This window comes from Phallusia mammillata, chromosome 3, assembly GCF_965637545.1.
Source record: "Phallusia mammillata chromosome 3, kaPhaMamm4.hap1.1, whole genome shotgun sequence".
In the NCBI taxonomy this organism is placed as follows: domain Eukaryota; kingdom Metazoa; phylum Chordata; class Ascidiacea; order Phlebobranchia; family Ascidiidae; genus Phallusia; species Phallusia mammillata.
This window is the reverse complement of record NC_137254.1, coordinates 4,010,424-4,029,012: the sequence shown is the minus strand read 5'-3', so window position 1 is coordinate 4,029,012 and position 18,589 is coordinate 4,010,424. Positions and strand designations below refer to the sequence as shown.

Genomic DNA, 18,589 nt, shown 5'->3' with positions numbered 1-18,589 from the left:
ATCAATGGCACCTATGACACCAGGAAACCGTGCAATTGAGTAAAAGTGTTGCTTTATCATTGTTGAAGACACTCTATCTGGCATGTGGATAAATTGATGTCGTTTAGAAATCAAACTGTCCATAAATCGACTTAGTACCACACTAACAGTTGGTTGTGAAACATTAATATTGTTCTTGGCTGAATTTTGAAAGCTTCCCGATGCCAAAAGTTTTAGTGATATCAAAACTTGTTCTTCCACTGTAAGACATCTTTTACTCGCACTTTTCGGTTTTAAATCTTCGTGCAAATGGTTTCACAAATCCATTATTACAGCTTTCGGCATTCGGTATTCTGGGACTAATTCTACGTCCGACATTTCTAGAGGATTTTGTCTGACCTTTTTTCGTTTATTTGAGCGTTTTACAGCAAAATAGGCAGCCATTATTATTTGCTGACGCAGCTGTGCGGCTTTGTCCGGAATAATTCGGCGTTAGCGAGTGGTCTGAGCTCCTCGCTACTTAGCGAGGTCCGGTTAGCGAGACGGGGGTTCGTAATACCAAATCTCGAGTTAACGAGGTCGTGCGTCAATACCGAGCTCGCTAAACTTAGCGAGATGTGTTCGTAATGCCGCCCCTGGCCGCTTCACGTCTACATGCCCATCTTATTCAGCGTTCGTAATGGCTGAGGTGTAACGTGTCGTAATTCATGTGTGTCTTTCTTTGCTCTAGTGCGTCAATTCAGTTTTGTGCTTACAATGTATGAAGCGTTTTGTGTGAGATCTCTACAGTTCAAGGTTTGTTTGCAGGCGTATTCGTCTACTAAAATTGATTTTTGTAACTTTGTCATCAGTTCTTTTCCGAATGTCTGAAATTTTATCGTGTTTTTATATTTTCTTTAATTTGGATTGTTGAAATCTCTGTTGTCGATTTCATGTGACTAGTTTAGGTTTTCAGATGTTAAGTCAGTTTCCAACCAATACAAAACCTAAATAGCTAACATCATATTGGCAAAGTCATTTATTGCGTGTTAGTATTGACGTCAGATTGATTTAGTTATCAAAACCTATGGCCAACATTTCATGCACAAGGTATGGGTGTACCACCGAATAGTTTGCAATTATATTATCCATGTTATCCAAGAGGTCAACTGTTTTGCTAGAAAAAGTAAATGCATACGTTCGAGAAAATGTAAATAAGTAATGGTGTCCCCTAGAGTTGTATTTGCGCTGCCAAGTTGATTGTTGTTGCTCACAAAAGAGGAGTACCGATTGCTTTACCGGCCCTTTGTTCACTTTATAAGAACCTATTGTGCCAGTCATCTCTTATGCCCCTGTGTTTACTTAGACCGGGTTGGTCCAGAAAACCGTACGCGGTTTGGAAGTTGCGTTTAGCGTTGGCAAACAATTTTTGAATTACTGACTATTACTTTTAGATCAATATATATGCAGTTAAGACCAAGTATTACACTCATTATACTCCACAGTATAATAGGTCAGATTGTATTTCTTTTAATTTCCGACATGCTTTTCAAGTGAACCTTTAACTACATACATTTTTGCAAAGGACTTTACGTAGTTTCATAGGATTTCGAAACAGGGAAGGATAGAAAGGCACTTTGTTACATCACAAACATTACTAAAAATATTAAATCATTGCGAATGATTGTTTTCTTATGCTACTTGTAACGTAACAAAGAAGCAATGCTTGATAGATGCGACCAACAATTCAATTTACAAGTAGCATCATCAGACAAAAAAGATTGTAGAAAGACCATTTCTTGGCGGATTAAAATGGCTTTGCCGATTACGTTCGGAAGAGGCGGTATAAGGGTGTTGCAAACAAATAGTATTTGCCCGATGTCTGTAATGTCATGCAACGTTTAGAATAAAGAAGGAAAATGCGCGATCTGACTTCAAAAATCGAGAACTCTGAACGACACCTGACTAACAAAAACTTTAACGTAGAACTGGAGTTTATTAAACAAAATACATGAATGACAACATGCGTACTGGTATAACGTTGGCAAAAACTTGTTTGGTCTAAAGTAACTTAGTATGCAATTAAGTAGTAAGTTCTCGGATTAGCAAATGCGAATATATAGTGAAATGACAACGCGTTTTTGTAACTCGGAACGACGGTGGTGTCCTCCGAAACAAAGGAAATAATTATCGTACAAGAAGACGGCTACAAGAAATAGTTTTACGATTGCTGTGCTAGGGCGTGTGGTTTTAGAAAACGAAACATGTGAGGCTGCTAGACTTTAAAGAGAAGATAAAACTGCTAAAACCAAAAACACCAAAAATGTAAAATACCCATTGCTACAAGGGTATGTAAACTATGATTGTAGTCATATAAAATGTGGTCAAAGATGAAAGAATGTCATGCATTCAACATTGTGTCAAATGAGAAACCTCATTCATTGAAATTCGTAGAGTGGAGATGCCCTGTAAACCACAGCAGTGCGCCATACCCATATGGCATATTAGTACAATATTGCTTAGACGGATTTAAATTGTGGTAGAATTAGCAAAAAAATATGTCAGGATCATCAACGAATATGCAGAAATCATCCGAAATAGAGGCTTTTAGCTATGTTTTTGTTTGTGAAATCGTACATTTGTGTCGTTTTATACTTAACCAAGATTTTTATTTTTTTTAGATGTGTGTAGGGTTTGTGCACAAGGCCCATCTATATTGCGTTTGTTTCTTAAGATAGTAATCTTTACAACAGCCTCATGGATCAAGGAGGTAATTTGCCTCGTTTAATCTTTATCAACAAACATAGTGTGTATTAAAAAGTCTTACTAATGACGTTTAAACAAGGATAAAAAAGGACAGTTTCTTGCTGTGATGAAATCGGTTTAACCCAATATTTGTATTGTGACGTAAGTTTGCGTTACCTGAACTCACTTAGTAAACAGTTGCATTTGAGCGTTTTATAACGTATAGCTCTTACAAGCACTTTGAACTGATTTTCGATTTATTACTGAACTACGTAAACGTACTAAAAATGACTTTTTTGTTTATAGATTGCCAACAAGAAGCCCATCTAGCACTACCAGACCCGGTAATAATGTTAGCAATTGTTTATTTATGTTTGTGTTCATTTGCTAATCAAGGCAAATTTTGTTACATTCAGGTTCAACCAAATGCACAAATATCACCCGACAAGCCTCAAAGTCCAGGTAAAAAGCATACGTTTGAGATTTATCTGTAAATGTGGTTTACTTAACGTTTTTAGGCCAAGAAATAAACAAGCGGTTTTAGGTCTGCATGTGATACTTTAAACCTGTTGTACTGAATTAAGGAAAGCTTAAAGAACGCGAAAATACTCATATAATTCAAGATTAAAATGAACAAAAGTGTAAATAATATTTAATGTAGGAGCCAACACAAGTTGTTTTCTCTTTTTAATTATTGCAGAGGAAAACGACGAAGTGACAGCAGTTTTGGAAGAAAAAACAGAGAAACCTTCAGTACATACTAGAATTTTCAGATTTCAGATGGTAATGATTTTTGCGTGTCTTAAATAAATAACAAATGTGATATGGAATCGACCATGTACATTGAAATATAATTCCCTGACAAAACATTGTATTGCCTGACTTGTATAACTTTACCATATCCATTCAAATTCAAAATCGGTTAATCTTATGTAGTGAGATTTTAATTTGATTATTGTTATCTGTATTCTCCAACATTATCAGACGACGCTATTGTTTAAGTGACTACATTATTGTAAGTAAAATATCCGAGATCGCTACTTTATCGTAATTTGTTGTATGTAGAGTGAGGATGAGTCTCTTCCATCATCACAACCACCACCGAGACCATCACGCATATCATTTTCGCAGGTGCAAACATTTCTGATACAATTCGTATCGTAAATATCGCAACAACGTTTCAGTTTCTTTCAATCAGTTTTTTTAATAATTCTTAGGTTTGCTCTTCTCGACATCCAAAAATGTTGAGCTGAAATTTGTATCTTAAATGTAACGAATTCACCCAATAGGAGTTACATTTCATTAATCGGTAATTAACTTGTTTAGTTAATTATAACCTAATAATAAAAAAATGTCATAGACACTGTGGCCTCCAAACTTGTTTTTGTCCACTTGTAACTGTCGGGCCTATGGAAATTCAGATCCGTTTTGTTTTCTTTTATTCTTTATCACACATTATATCGAACATGAATCCAAATCCAAATCCAAAGACGCATTTACGAAACGAGTCAGATATCAAAAAAATGTGACGTTTGAAGCACAAATCTATATTCAAATAAAGTCCAAAGATTACACGTTAAATGCCAAAGTATATATTTAGATTTTGTCCAACAACTTACACAACTATACAGTACAAACCAGTCAGGCGCTACGGAACTGCCAACAGAAAAAAGGCCCTGATTACACGCACGCTTTTTGCACGGGGCGAAACACGCTAAGGGCAAGAAACCAAATGTTGTTCACAAACATGCAACACCGTCCGTAACAGACATGACAACTTTTCTATCACCCTATCCATCGCTGAAATGGTGGTCCCTTAACAAAAATTATGTTGTGGTTTATATCTCTTGATTAATGTTTGCTGGGTATCTGCTTGCTAGTTTTTATGTGAACTTTGAAACCATCAAAACATAAAACTTTGTAATGAAACCCTAAGATTGTGTTTTGTTCCTTTCAGCAGGATGTCGATGATGAATATTATGTGAGTAACATAAAATACGTTTTGCGTTAAAAAATTTAAAAACTGTAAATAGTTAATATTAGAAGGTGAAAAAAGAAAATTATGGATTAAGTTTATATCGCCCCGGTTAATATTTTCTTGGTACTTAGTAACAAGTATTATAATTACTGAGCTTTGAAACCCGCAAAGAACAAACTTTATAACAAAAGCCTTTAATACCGCGCTTTGTTCTCTTCGGCGGGATGTTGTTGAGTTTCCCCATGTATGTAAGTTAAAAATTACGTTTGGTGGTAAAACATAAGAACTGTTGAGGGATGATTTTGGAACAAAAAAAATTGTCTCGTTCACATTATACATATGTAGTGTTAAATACGGTTGTCTCGGTATAAGCTATAAACCGAGTCACTATAAATGTTCGCTGATGAGTCTCAAGGTTACAACCGCGTCACTACAAATTAAAAGAGGTATACCACCATCCTTAACTTCCAAACCCCTGGGCTTGTCAGGACCGGAGTCCTGGAAACTCCACACACGTGTCTTGCACTTCGGTTCGTTCGTTTATTGCAGGATAATGAGACAGAGAGAGAGACAAGAGGAAAGAGATCGAAATGAACGAGTGCGGTTTTATATATACCCCGGAAAAAGGCGTTAAATCGTACACATGTGCTCTTGCGATTCCCACACAAAGCAGCGTCCAATCACAGCACGAGACAAAACCATACGGTTAAAGCACATAAACACCAGATCACAAAGTTGCCTCTGCATCCTAATTAACTGCGACAGGAAATATTACAAAGTCCGAACATGATTTGTCAATACAGTGGGATTTGGATGCTATACATTTTAACTTCCTCGCAGCCTTTGAGCTAGCGAGTCAAAAACCGAGCTATTTTGGTAAACAAATATTGCAAGTTTGCACAAATTATGTCGCAACCGCTACAAAATACCCCCCGCCATTTTTTTGAGCAATGAGCAATATATGGTCATTGCGGGATTGGGCATGAAAGTGGTACACAAAAAAATACATGTCATACACAACAGAAAACAGTATGCAATCGACAATTTGTTGATTTCTGTTAATTTCTGGATCAACTACTCAAAAATACATAAGTTACAGCACAAATACAAGAATTTCTTCATTAAGCATTTAAAACAGCATGAGCATATACATTCAAAAACAAACAACATTCATTTTACACCACACTAATTATCGAATTTACAATCGCATTTCGCGCGTTACGTTTTGTTTCTGAAGATGGATTGTCTCCAGGCTGAAATTCTTTGTCTATCAGTATGGTGAATTTGAATGTCCTTTGCTCTTGTCCACAATAGCGGTTGAAAGTCACGTCGCTTCTGAAACAACAAATTAACAAGCAGTATACCGAAATAACAATGCAATTTATTTTGCATTAAAGTTTCTACGTTTCAATGTGTAACAATAGAACATATAATCGTGGAAGAGCAGCGCATTTATTGCCTGAGAATCGAATTCATTACTATGTTTTACAATCGGGCAGGCAATAATTTTCGCAATTAAAGCGGTAGTCTTGGCTGACTAAACTCGACAAAATTGAACAAAAAAAATGAAAACGTTTGATTAACAGAACATGAAATCAAGTGATTCAATGTAGGTTTGCCCCCAAGCTAGCCGATGTTCAGACTAAACCTTAAATTGTAGATGGTACTCAGGAGTATATTGATGTAAGTAATCATTCGCATAGCATTCATTCCTCGTGGGAAAATAATAAAATACGCACATGTATCAAGTCATGCTCAGAAACTACGAGCTTCGATAATCATTCGTTCATTGTAAAGACCGCCCACTTGGCGTAGTATTGTAATAATAAGAAAGTAATCACCGCCCACTTGGCGTAGTAATGTAATAATAATAAAAGTAATAACACCGCCCCATTGGCGTAACATGCATGAATAAGAAATAATAAAACAACGCCTATTTGGCATATTTGTAAAGATATTTGGGCGACAGATATAATTTCTGTAAAATTTCGTAGTATAATGATATAAGATTTTTTTTTTTAAATGTTTATTTTTATTTCCTGGGCGCAAAAAAAATGTCAATATGGTATACAGTTTCCCAGGAAAATCACGTCTCGTTAGATTGTTCCCTTCATTTGTATGCGCACTTCTGTTACGGTCGTAGGGTGATCATTCCTATCGGTTGTACACAGAGTGGACGCATGACGTACTATTCGAAGGGATCTAAAAAATCGCAATTCGTGCTCAACGTTGCCTACGTGTTGGCACATGGCATTGCGACCCGTGTGATATTATCGAATGCAAAGGGTAAGTAAAGTGTGCACCTCTGGCTGACATAATGCCAGAGTTGGTAAGCATTCGCTAAAATCTGTCGCCAATATTTATATTTTGTTCTTTTTTTATTTTATATTTTGATAGGCAACAAGTAAGACATAAAAGGACACTCCTGTGGTTTGGCTAGGGGGCACCACCAAATCGATTTGATTGTTTTTATGGTTAAATTATGTGTTTCTTAAAGTCAGGCGCATGAGGTCTACAAAGACCGGTACAAAATTCTTTGTGCGCATATGATGTAACATGAGTTGTAAAAAGTTTTTCTTTCGTTAAACAAATATGCATACAAATAACAAATCAGCCAAGAATAGCACTTCAATATTTGCTCACCTGGTTTAAGAAAAGACATCGCACTGCGGTGTAACTGATCGAACGATGATATAGAAACATGATCCAAACGGTGAGAAACAAAAACAAACGTTCGACGTTGATGACAACACATAAAATACAGTTTTCTGCAAAAAGTAAAATGTTTACAAATTCTTAGCTTAAAGAAACAGTCCAAAAATTTGGACGGCAAACTTGTAATTCTTTTGGTCGCTTGTCGTAAACTTTGCTGACATCACTAGAGCTTTTCTCAAGTTATCATTCGTTAAACAGCAAATTTTGTTCTCCTCACTCGGGGCACCAAATTTTGTAGTGTTAAATACGGTTGTCTCGGTATAAGCTATAAACCGAGTCACTATAAATGTTCGCTGATGAGTCTCAAGGTTACAACCGCGTCACTACAAATTAAAAGAGGTATACCACCATCCTTAACTTCCAAACCCCTGGGCTTGTCAGGACCGGAGTCCTGGAAACTCCACACACGTGTCTTGCACTTCGGTTCGTTCGTTTATTGCAGGATAATGAGACAGAGAGAGAGACAAGAGGAAAGAGATCGAAATGAACGAGTGCGGTTTTATATATACCCCGGAAAAAGGCGTTAAATCGTACACATGTGCTCTTGCGATTCCCACACAAAGCAGCGTCCAATCACAGCACGAGACAAAACCATACGGTTAAAGCACATAAACACCAGATCACAAAGTTGCCTCTGCATCCTAATTAACTGCGACAGGAAATATTACAAAGTCCGAACATGATTTGTCAATACAGTGGGATTTGGATGCTATACATTTTAACTTCCTCGCAGCCTTTGAGCTAGCGAGTCAAAAACCGAGCTATTTTGGTAAACAAATATTGCAAGTTTGCACAAATTATGTCGCAACCGCTACACATACGGTATCAATAAGTATGCTTAACAATTTTTGACATTCATAAAATTGTTGATAAAATTCTTGACGATTTATCAGCATAACAATATTGCATAAAAGAGATGTTGGTTGTAACGAAACATCAACAAACTATTATGTCACAAACATGTTTGCTATGATAACACCAAAACACTCTTCATACGAATAAAGACCCAACAAAGCATTTAAAACTCCTTTTTTGTAAAATTACCCTACAGGTGGTGGACAGGTGGTGGAATTTGAACCCTTGAGAGAAAAAGCTACCCTACAGGTGGTGGAATTTGAACCCTTGAGAGAAAAACTTGTTAAAGGGTATATTTTCTTGTTCCCTTTGAACACAACTCATATTTATTTTTAATCACACATTTGTCAAAAAAAGATGTGCAAATCGTTTAGTGTTTAGTATCATCGATGCATCATAAATCAAGTTATCAGTAATAAACTGATCACCAAAGCGGTAACCCGAGTTTGAAAGTTTTTCTTATTCCTTGCTTGCATTGTTTTATATCTTTAATGTCCAAGTACGTTAGTTGTGTTTTTGAAAAAGTTGCCTTTGGTATTTAACAACTATCACGACAACCACGTGTGTCACTTACAAGCAGTTTATGTTTATTTGTTGTTAAATCCTATCGTAAACAAAACGTATCTACAAAAAAATACTGAGAACGCATTAAAACTGATAATGCTGCTCTTATTACCGTATTGTGTTATTTATTTTTAGTACGGTCTTAAAATTCCAACACCACCTGGAAAGCACAAAAAGGTAACATCAAAACTGTTAATGTTTTGAAAAAACGTGCCTTAAAACAATTGACAGCACTTACCCTATTTGTCACAAAATGAGAGATGTTTACTACTTCAAAAGAAGACGAATACTGATCCAAAAGTTCGTAACTGAAGGCTAGGAAATTTTAGTGTTTAATAAAAATAAACTGCGCATTTACATTTAAGTATATCACTAAAATCTATTTGTTTTTAGCATTTGAATAGGTTTCAGCATCAAGACAATAGACACTTTCTACCACGTGTAAATCAAGGTGAGGAAAATTTAGGTTATGATTGTCTTCAACGTAACTAAGCTCATTTCAAACATTTTGCAAGACATGAGTAATTTTTCAGTGCCATTTGCATTTGATCTTTTCGACCCTAATGGACCTCCAGCAGAGGAACTAGTACAAATAGATGGTGACGAAGAAAGAAACCCGGACAACCAGGTGCAACCAGAAGAAAACCTGCCCCTCAACAACTAACTAACTAATGGTTGTTATAAGAGCAATAAGACTAAATTTAGTAATGATTTTATGTGAATAGTCTACAATTTTCGGGTTTTGGTCAATGTTAAAAACATTGAATTCTAGCTTCATATTCAACTGGTGTTTCCTATTCTCCTTTGTAACGTAACACATATACGATTATTCAACCATCAACTATGTCATTCCCTACGAAATCACTACTCGCATGTACATTGTGTGGTTGTTGAGTTTTTCACTTTTACCGCTATGCGATTTTCCGTTTGTGTCTGCATGCAAGAATCACAAAAGCTGTATAACTATTATTTATCATAGCAATGTAAACTTCACGTGTCCAGTTATTTCTGTTTACCGAATTCCAGTATTTAGCAAGGTCAGTGAAATCTGCGCAACTGTCATGTACTTGCAGCGGTTGTGATATAATTTGTTCAAATTTCGAAATAGTAGCTTATGTAATAAACTTGTTAACTTATTAGCTTAAAGCTCGCAAGGAAGTCAAATGGTGCAACGGTTTTATTCAATATCTGTGAAATTTTTTTTGCTGTTAATAAGGATGCAGATGCGACTTTGTGATATGTTGGTTACGCAATTTAACTTTGTGCTTTGTACTGTGCTGTGATTGGATACCGATGATAAAATTTTGTGCAAGAACCAATGGCAAGAGCATGGTTGTGTAGGATAACTCCACGCATCCAGAATTTATAAAGCGCACCGCTGACGTAATTGTACACAATTTACCTAAAATCATTTTAATTTATTTTCTAGCTTATATCTGATTAAATAGGGTTCGCATTTTTGCAACTTTTTTGCCGAACCAAGCTGTTGCCTTCCTACTCGAGCATAAAAACATTTATTCCGTCAACAATCCTACATTTATTGTCATCCACCAAATGCCAAACATATCATTTGAGGTCGATTAACAGGCAAATTTAAAACATCGACTTTATTACAACCACAGATGAACTGTTTTTTTGCCAAATTGGAATATGCTTGTCAGTCCAGGGGAGACGCAATGAACTGAAGTGTATTATACCAGTTAATCATTAATTTCGGAGCCTTACGCCTTTTTTTGCGTCAGGCTCTTTATATTGTAATTTCTTTTGACTAATCAAGCAGACAAACAGTGCAGATATTACACCGTAAAGCCGATAGCAAAGCAAAAATCTTCACACACGAAAGTTAAAAATACTTTTTGGAACTCATGTAGGAAAAGTTATTACAAAAAGAAATACGCAACGATATTTTTCTGTCTATTTACTAAAATTTGAGTTTAACCCGAAAAAACCTATGTAAATACAATTATTGCAGTAAAGCAACAATATTGCTTTTACTGGCAGTCACTCGTAAATCTGTCGTAGGCGTAAAAAAGTAAACAGTTGTTATTTGTACATGTCGTAATATCGTCACGCATACTCGAACAATTAATATTCTGTTTGCCAAAGCCATCTGTTGTATAGCATAGCTTATAGCGTATCATGTTCAATTCAGATTTAGGAGCATTTTCTGGTTTGTCACCTAATGTGTTGTATGATTTATAGAGGGTTATAATTATGTTTTGTACTTGAGAACTCGAATTTGTTTCAAACATAAATGTTTATCACTTTGCTGTAATAGATATTTCTTATGACATGTCTTTGATGTTTTAAGTTTCAGATTTTCTGAGGGATTGCGTTTATTTCCTGATATCGTTTAAATATTTGTGTTTGTTTATGAAAATACTAGTTACTACTACAGCCATATGGACCGGAAAAGCATTTAGATCTAATTAGAAAATATGGTTCCTGCTGTAAAAAAAAACTATTGATAAGGTCATAAAAACGCATGTGATATGAGTACAATGCATGTGATATTAGTACATGTTTTTCTTAACGATTCCGAATTGACTCGCTAAATCAAGTTCGAAAGTATTGTACAATTTATTTGCTAAATCACTATTTTTTGTATTAGGTCGTTTGCAGTGTAAATGCTTGTGACCAATTAAAGAGACGAAAACCTCAGTTATCCTGCTGTATAGCCAGCAGGAAAGAAGAAGTCCTTACTCACCAAAGCATAAACTAGACGCGAGACAAAGTAGTGTAGTGAAAGTGTTTGCAACTTGGTAGGCAACAAAGTTTATTTTTGTCTGTTTTCCATTATGATGCTAAACTAGGACAACGAAAATTTACGTCGTTTTAAAGGCAATGTTTTATGAACAAAATAGTTTTAGTAAAGCAACAATCTTGCTTTTATTGGCAGTCTGTCGTAACCTGTTGCGGTCGTCGGTAAAAAAGTAACAGTCGCTAGTTGTACATGTCGTAAATATATCGCGCAAACGAAAATGATTACTATTACCTTTACGCAAGCTCTGTTTATTGTTGTGCAACATCATCTACCTTGTGCATTCAGTTTGTAAGGCGCTTACTGGAGTGTGTTACTTGTAGTTTAGGCTTTTCCAGCTTTCGTTTTACATCGTGTGCTGTTTGAAAGAATAATAACTGTTTGCTGTTTGAAAGTTTAAATAATCAACCAAATTTACTGATATATAGAGGCTTGTAACTGTGTTTTTGTTTGTGCAAAAGTTTCCAAAGTATTTAATATTAATTTTTGAGATGAGTTTAGGGTTTCTGCACATGGGCTATCTTCTTTTAAATGTAAATTGTGTTTGGTTTCTCAATATAGAAATCTTTACAACAGCGTTATGGATCAAGGAGGTAATTTGGCTAATTTAATCTTTATCAACAAACATAGTGTGTATCAAAAAGTCTTATCAATGACGTTTAAACAAGGATGGAAAAGTACAGTTTCTTGCTGTGATGAAATCGGTTTAAACAAATATTTGTATTGTGACGTGAGTTTGCGTTACCTGCAGTCACTTAGTAAACAATTGCATTTGAGAGTTTGATAACCTGTAGCTCTTACAAGCACTTTGAACTGACTTCGATTTATTACTTAACTTATTCATGTAAACGTACTTAACAATGACTTCTGTTGTTTTTAGAGTGCTAACAACAAGCCCATCTAGCACTATCAGACCTGGTAATAATATTGACAATTGTTTATTTATGTTTGTGTTCATTTGCTAAACAAGATTATTTTTGTTACATTCAGGTACAACCAAATGGCGAAATACCATTCGACAAGACTCGAAGTCGAGGTAAAAAGTATACTGTACGTTAGAGGTTTGTCTATGGGTGTGGTTCACACATCATGTTTAGGCAAACAAATAAGCAAGTTTTTTTTAGGTCTGCATACAAAATTATTAACCATTTGTACTGACTTAACAAAAGCTAAAAAAAGACAGAACAACACAGATAATTATTTTTATTGCTTTTCACAACTGCAGAACCAAAATGAGAATAATGTTAATTGCATAACATGAGCTAAGCCATCGCTTTTTTTAAAAAAATCTATACTTTTGGTATATTTATACTCTGAAAAACATCGTGGCGACAGAAGTCTTGGAAGAGGAAACAAAGAAGCCTTCTGTACATAGGCCTCTTAGGCCAACATTTTCCAGAGCGATAGATATTGAATTTAGTTTGTGTGAAATGGATATCAAATATACATCAGAATATAATTAGCCACCAAAACATTTTATTGCCGGTCTGATAACAAATCTGTTTAGTTGCGAATGAACGTAACGTTACCGACATGTTTGGTTCAAATGTAAACAAAACTTGTTTGATATTATATGGCAACTTATATTATTCTACCACACCCATTCAGTAAAGAAAAATTAATTAAATATTTGTCTTACAAAAAAGAAAACTGTTGAAATAAATTTGTACAAATCTGTTTTACAACCAATATAACGTCACCGACATGTTTGGCTTAAATGTAAAACTTGGTTAATTTTTTGTGGTAAGATTTTAATTTAATTTTCAGTCTTCGCCATCGTTATCAGACGACGCTATTGTTCAAGTGAGAATATTGTTATTACTAGTAAAATACCTGTTTCATTGTAATTTTTACATGTAGGGTAAGACTGAGTCTCTTCCATTATCACGATCACCACGGAAAGCTGCTCCAAGGATGAATAAACCACAACTACCACCGAGACCATCACAACCATTGACAGTAAGAATATTTCTAATAAAGTTTGTATCAGTACATAAAAATAACACTTTCAACGTTAACTATTTTTGTTTATTTATAAAAAAAAAGGTTTTATCTTTCCGGTTTAGGTTTTCTAGGTAAGTTATAATGTATAGTTTTTCGAGCTTTGAAACCTACAAATGACAGACACTGTAATATATGCCCAGCAACGTGTTTTGTTTAAATCTTTACGTTCTGTGGTAAAAAATGCCCAAATATCTTTTGTTCTGTTTGAGACCAGGATGAGTTGAAACCACACTCATCGGTAAGCAAAACATTCTGTAACGCTATACTTAGCCTATTAAGACTACAATATCTGTTTCAAGTCTAAGGATTGTTGACATACTATGTATGTACAGTAATGAGATAGTCTGCCATTTTTCCCTCTGTGTTATCGTAACTCATTTGTTAAAAAAAGATGGTGGTGAGTAAATGGTTGTATGCATTTGGAGGTATTGCCCTGCCAAAATTGTTGAACTTTAATTTAAAATGAAGTTAGTGCACAAACATCCACAAGCGTAAACATGAATTCACGCTTGACTGTGACGCTAGTTTCGTTTTAACAACACACCTAAGATTATACAAAGACAAGGATTCAACAAAGGCTTAGTTAACTGTTAGTCTATGCTTCAGTCTTAATACAACGAATCCCAACCCTAAACATAAAACATCTGCTCGCCTCTCCCCAGCTTGCGTCGTCGGTTTATTTTAACAATCTTTTTAACATATACACCAATCATCCATTTCTGAAAATTACTTGTTTGTTTAACAACGGCAAGCCCAAAGGTTTTTGTCACAATCCGAGAACACCGAGCTATGTGCAAAAGAACAGGACGTCCTGTCTTATGTTGGCAAACATACAGCGTGCAATTGAAACTTGAAACGTGATCACATTTTATATGAAACGGGAATACATTCTGGAGCAAAAGAGCCAACTATGTTTTTAGACAATTAAAACAACGAAAAACCGTTATGTCACAAACATGTTTGTTACTGTTGCGTAATCCAACATGGTATGATTTTAACACAGACTTATTTCTGTTTTCTTTAAAATGAGATCAAGTTTGAAAATGAACGTGGAATGTTTTGCCAACAAAACCCAGAATGAAAAAAACAAAACACAAATTAATTTGTCTTTAGTGGTAACTTTTGCATACGATTCCCAGGATTTGCGTTCTCTACGTTCAAAAGACGATCCTATCTGTCGGGTAAGAAACAAAAATAAACGTGATATTTTTATCAAATAATATTGAGTGGTAAATTTTCTGAATGTGTTTGTTGTTGAGCTTTTTCCAGAATTTTGTTGGCATGCAACCAAAAAATGTAATTAAGCTATTGGTGGAAAACATAAATAATATGTGGTAAAAATCCCTGTAAAACTTAAAGTTTACGATTTCATTAACAATACTGATAAATAACCATTACAACAATGCGTCATAACATACAAATTTTGTGAAAAAATATGTGCAAATCGTTCGGTGTTTAATGTCATCATCAATGAAGTTATGTGTAATAAACAGATCACAAAACCAAACCTGTTTTTAGTGGGTTTATTGCTTATTATATGATTACGTTATTATCCTAGAAAAAGTAGATCGCTTTTTTGTATAAAACTTTAAAAAAGTTGCCTTCGGTTTTAACTTATACACTTGATGTTACCACTAGCACAAATCCATGTTATGACCTAGAAGCACTTGATGTTAACCGGTTATTGCCTTCTTAGTTAAATGTTTGCCGATAAATGAAAATCGCCAGCAATGACTTAAAATTGTCATAGCTTCTCTTACCACCATATTTTGCTTGTGATTTTTAGAGTTCTTGTGCCATTCCACCACCACCGAAAAAGGTGACTAAAGAAAAAAATGCTCGACTAAACACTGCAACACAATAGTGATGATTTTCTTCTCGATAGAGCGATGTTTACTAACATTTCTCCGCTATAAAAATAGTCATTATGAAACAATGTATTTGTACAATGAAACTAACAAAGCATAAGTTTTACAATAAAATACGAATTTACAATTAAAGATTACAATGTAATATTTTTTTGTTTAGGATCTAAATAAGTTTAAACATCAAGAAAATCGATTTAGGTTAAATCAACCACTTCAAAATCGAGGTGAGAAATTTTTTTATCACTAATTTCAAAATTTTACCAAATTAAGAATTAATTTTCAGGCCTTTTTGCATTTGACAATTTCCACCCTGGTGCACCCCCAGCAGAAGAACCAGCACATGTGGATGGTTATGAGAGTCGAAACAGGGACAATCAGTTGCAACCAGAACAAAACCAGCATCAAAACAACTAATACTTGTTTCAGAAAATTGAAAACAATTGAATAATTAATTCATGTGAATAGTCTCTTTTTTATCATTAAAAAAGAATTTGAATTCAAGATTCAGGTTTAACTCTGGTGTTTCTTATACTCTTTTATAACGTATATATTTTAAATTTATTTGTCTTGCCTTCAATGTCTGCATGATTCTTGTTGTAAAAAATTTAACAACTAATTGCCCAATTTTTGTCGTGCTACCTGAGAGAAACGTGATTTTAATATAATATGTAACATTTGGTAACCCGAAAAGCTCATTATTTAAAATGTTGTTTTCCCGGTAATTGTGTTTCGGAATAGAGATTTATTGAATCTTCTACATGATCTTTGTAAGTACACATTAAACACAGTGTAGTCAATTTTCTGCATTTGACCTTGATTGCGTAAGTAGGACACAATTTTCACACCACACAGACTGTACAACAAATCCAAAAACTCCAATAAAACGTCAGCAGTATTTTTAACATGGAAATACAGCAAACACGATTCGGTACGGAAAGGTCTAATAACAAAAAGCGCAATTGTTCAAAGATATGATGAAAATGTTCCATATATATTTTTTTTTTAGTTCAGTTGTTGTGAGGTTGGTTTCGTTCACATCCATCCACCGTTAGTGTCGAAATTGTGAAATACAATCAGAAATGAATACTGACACAATGCTTGGCAAATAGATGTTTGTCCAAACAAACAACATTTTTTAAAACAAACCCGCTATGAGAAATGTGATTTTGTTTGGCAGAACAATGACAAAGGTATTTTTGGCTTTGATGAGTCAACAACTCCCAATATGCCGAATGAATGAATAAGACGTATGTCAATCTGAAACGGTTTGTTTCAATACTGAATTGTTACGCGTATACCCAGTAGCTTTCAGCGTGTTAATTAATGAAAAATTTTCCTTTGCAGTTGACGGTAATCACATCTAAAAGTAGGACGTGCGTTCTGTTTTGTGCTTTAATAATGTACTTGAAATCAACTGCAGTGAAGCCGTGTTTTAAAGCTTTGCGCTTTCTAGCTGGTGTTTTCTTTAGCTCCCAGCTCTGAAAATCAATAACAAAAAAACAGTGATAAGAGCACTATCAAATTTAATTCGTTCTCAGTATTTTTTTGTGAATTGGTAAGCGTTTAACTGGGGATTCAATAACAAATAAACGTACACTGCTTCTAAATCCCAAACATGGTTGTCGTGATAGGTGTTAAAGTCCAAAAGCATCTTTCAATCAACATAAGCAACACATTTGTACATTAAAGATATAAAAAAAAACATAAAAATGGAATAAGCATTAAACCTTTTAAACGTGGGTTTCGGTTTTGGTGATCAGGTATTACTTATTACTGGAGTTATGATGCATCGATGATACTAAAGACTAAACGATTTGCACATCTTTTTTGACAAACGTGTGATTAAAAATATGAGTTGTGTTCAAAGGGAACAAGAAAATATATCCCAACACGTTTTTCTCTCAAGGGTTCAAATTTCATAACCTATAGGGAAGCTCCAAACTTTATAAAAATGTAGTTTTAAATGCCTTGTTGGATTTTTATTCGTCTAAAGAGTGTTTTGGTATTATCATAGCAAACATGTTTGTGACATAATAGTTTGTTGATGTTTCGTTTTTTTAAACAATTTGATTCGACTTGGTTTAAATACAAAACAATATCATGGCACCGGTCAATACAAATAAGGAGAACCATCCTCCTTTTTATGTAATTTTTATACGGATAAATTTTCAAAGAAATACGTCGACAATTTTTGGATTGTCAACAATTTTTAAGCATAGCTGTTGGTATGATAAGAAGAAGTTGAGGATTTTTGTCATTTTTAATTATGTACTTACCACAATTGGTTCTTTTCTATATTTGAATTCATTATCCTGCTGAAAGAAACAAAACACGATGTTAAGGCTTTTATTGCAAAGTGCGGGTTTTAAAGTTTACTAAAAATAAAACTAGTGACTAAGTGCAATGGCTTGTTGGGTTATAAGTTTTGATTTAATATTACAGGAGGTCGCATATCCCCAGCTTGATTTAATTTTAATGGGTGATCTATGTATCACAAAAGACTAATTAACGAGTAGAGGATAAAAGTTTCATGTCATATTGATCCATTAAGTGTCATTTGCAATTTAGTCTCAACTTGTGGTAAAAAATAAAAATAATTAGGTTTAGCAAAAGTTGTGGAAAAAAGGGATGCGTTAAGAACGAATAAGATTAAAAAGACCATATTTTTATGTTCATTATCTTATCAATTCCCCTACGCTTTGAAAAACATTATCGAAAAAAGCGTTGCAGATTCATCGTGTCCAACACATGATTGCAAAAAAATATTAAGCATGATTTATGATTGGGGATGCTGTAAGTAATGCAGATAAAAGGAAAATCGCCCCACGAATTGAAGTTACCATCAACAGTGTTGCTGGTTACTTCAGAATGTATTTTTGTACTTACCGATCCCTTTCGTGGCGCCTAAAAGAAACAAAACATGGTGTTACCAAGTCACATTTTACGACAGAACGTAATTGTTTTCCTTACCTTCCTTTCACGTTCTAACTCATTCCGCTCCTAACATACATAAAAAAAAACAATATTATGTCATTTTTAACCACGGATTTTAAATGGTTTACTTACCTTCCCTCGACGTTCAAACTCATCCTAAAAAATAAACATAACACGTTGTTAGGGCATTTATTACAACGTTTTGAC

At 34.6% G+C, this 18,589-nt stretch overlaps 1 long non-coding RNA gene across 1 annotated transcript; it reads left to right on the top strand.

The window, feature by feature from the left end:
- Window positions 1-2,651: 2,651 nt before the first annotated feature.
- On the top strand, window positions 2,652-3,871 carry LOC145217327 (uncharacterized). The gene is made up of 5 exons (XR_013857363.1): window positions 2,652-2,728; window positions 3,010-3,047; window positions 3,120-3,165; window positions 3,404-3,486; window positions 3,769-3,871. It is a non-coding gene; the product is annotated as an uncharacterized LOC145217327 (long non-coding RNA).
- The last annotated feature ends 14,718 nt before the right edge of the window (window positions 3,872-18,589 follow it).